This window comes from Rhea americana, unplaced genomic scaffold (genome assembly GCF_003343005.1).
Source record: "Rhea americana isolate MKP2758 unplaced genomic scaffold, rheAme1 scaffold_438, whole genome shotgun sequence".
Taxonomy (NCBI): domain Eukaryota; kingdom Metazoa; phylum Chordata; class Aves; order Rheiformes; family Rheidae; genus Rhea; species Rhea americana.
Window position 1 is genome coordinate 250,233 of NW_028186577.1, and position 2,475 is coordinate 252,707.

The 2,475-nt window shown below is 43.9% G+C and overlaps 1 protein-coding gene across 1 annotated transcript in view; it reads left to right on the plus strand.

Annotated features, from left to right (window-relative positions):
- The first annotated feature begins 474 nt into the window (after positions 1-474).
- The window catches only part of RSPRY1 (ring finger and SPRY domain containing 1), a 40,549-nt gene continuing 38,548 nt past the window's right edge, over positions 475-2,475 (plus strand). Inside the window, exon 1 of the mRNA XM_085315733.1 lies at positions 475-573. The gene's annotated coding sequence lies outside the window, so the exon portion shown is untranslated. The remainder of the gene's footprint in view (positions 574-2,475) is intronic.

The window sequence follows — 2,475 nt, forward strand, 5'->3', positions numbered from 1 at the left end:
GGAGCGGAGCGGAGCGGGGGCCCGGCGGGGTCGGCCCTGCCCTCCCGGCGGCTGGGGCCGGCGGCTCCGGAGGGCGCGGCGCTGCCCGCCGCGTCCCGGGAGCTGCGCATGTGGCTGCCGCCGGGCGAGTCCCCGGCGGCTTGGTCCCCGGGAAGTCCGAGACTCGTCTGGGGCGAGGGACCGGGCTGGTGCCGCCGAGCTCCGGTGCTTCTGTCATGCCCGGTGACCCTCGCTCGGCAGAATAATCCTTATTTATGCAGGTGCTGCCGTGGCTTTTGGTGGAACAGATTGCATAAGTGGAGTTATTTACGCGTGATTAAAAAGAAAGGAGAAGAMGACGAAAAAAAAGAAGGCAAGGGGCCAAGATCAGGCTCTGTTTGCGTTGTGCTCCGCTGAGCTGCTTGCATGCTTAGACGCTTGCAGAACGCTTTGCGGGGAGGCCCCGAGTGCAGAGCTTGGTTTCGATGTAAACTTAGAAGCTTGCTTAAGAAACCTGCACAGCTTGGACGAGATGGGAGTTTGCTGGCACTGGCATTGTGCTCCCCGAAGCCTGCTGTTACTCGGCGCAGCGAGGTAGTCCAACTTTTCAAGAGCGTATCCCGGGTCCTGGGAGATTTTCCTGATGCTTCTGTGACTTGTGGAACAAGAGCTGTGCTACAGCMCATCAAAAGGAATTGGGTTTTCGTATACAGGAGGCAAAATGATGTGCTTCTCTGTGATCTCTTGGGAGCCGAGAGACATTCAGAAGAATTTTGTTTAGCCTAGGAATACTTTTTTACTAATGGGAAAAAGTCTAAATCTTGAAAACTTTATTTACCACTCTGATTTTAAAAACACTTCTGCAGAACAACTTTTCTGGTTTACAGTAGACTACAAAATGCAGTTATTTATCCAGATCTTTTGTTTTGCTTGCTTGGCAATAGATGAGGCAGTGGAACCTTTCCTGCTGGTATGGTAACCCCGCTGTACTGTTTTGTTCAGTCATTGGTTAGAGAACAAGTTTCTTCATTGCTTTGCATCGTATCAATATCAAACGTGCATTTATGTTTAAGCCCTTTGATTCTATCCTACTAGTCACTGTCCCCTCCTCCCCCAACTTTTATAGTTGATCCTTATCTTCTGCCATGTATCAGTAGGTACATTATCCTTTCCGGGTACGTTTCTGATGCTAGTCCTTTTTTCTTCTGTTTTGTTATCACTAGATCTTACTCTGAGTCTCTCAGTAACCACCTCAGCCCTAGAGTTCGTTTTGAYGGTCGGTCTTTTAATTTGTCAGCTTTCCTCATGTGATGAGACTTTGGCTTATGTAGAAGTACAGTCATGACAGCTGTCTCTTTCTCTGAATATATTTAACCTTTTAGACATCCCACTGTTCTCTGTATTTTTTTAATGTCTATGTCAGTATATGCATTCTTCAACATAAAGAAAGAGTTTTTTTTTTTCCAACTTGCTAATAGTTTTGTCTCGGGTTACTCATTTTTGTCTTCCAGTTGATGCGTTTATTTGATTTGTTTCTGTCTTATGCTGATCCTCAGTTCAGTTCTGCTTTACTCATAATTTTCTGTACATACATCTTGATCAGTACTGTGAGGTCACTGTCATGTGCAGACCTAAATAAATTTGTTGTCTTCCTGTCTACTATAACTCTTCCCCTTTTACTTCTTAGTATTAAAATCTTTCCTATTGCCTTGCTAAACTAAAGACACTTGAAATACTCTGTCAGCTACTTGTCTCCTGCTGCCACTTTTTTGGACTCATTTATTTAGCTATCCCTTTCTGGATGGCGATGCATTCTCAAAACTTGTCATATCATTTCAGGAGTCAAGGATGCTGTTAGCATATTTTTCTTCTAGATTATCCAACTGTAGAGAATTGATCTGTTCTTTGCCCTGATCTAAATCTGGCCTGTAATTCTCCAAGTGCTTTTGCATATGTCTTTGTTCTCCTCTGCCCAAGCCCACTCAGCAATAGAGTTCTTCTGTATTCTTGGCACCCAGTTCTGTTTTCTTCCCTTAGGTCGTTACTGTTATTGCTTTGTGCCCCATTCACTGCTATTTATTCTCATTGGTAAGTCTGGTTGAATAGGTTGTGTGTTGCCTTTACTGTATTTTTTCAAATGCTTGCAGCACAGCTGTAGTTGCATGACTGCTTCTTTCTGTCTTTCTCCTTTTCATCCAAACACTATCTTGAGGTCCCTTCTAATTCTGACAGTTTTTAGCATCTGCTTTTCATCACTTGCATGGGAAGCTCCTGCAGGATATTTTGATGTAGTATTTTGTATTGTATACGACTCCTGTAGATACTTTTGCTATTGCTTATTCTTTGTTAGCTTAGTCTCAGTTAGTTACCTAGTTTAGATTGCTGATCTCTCTGGTTCAGATACTCTGCTCCCTCTCCTAATCTTCAAATAGGTTATCTGTGTGTGTTTCAGGGAGAAGAGTGTTGTTGATTTCTTTAAGTCTTTCATTTTCTTTT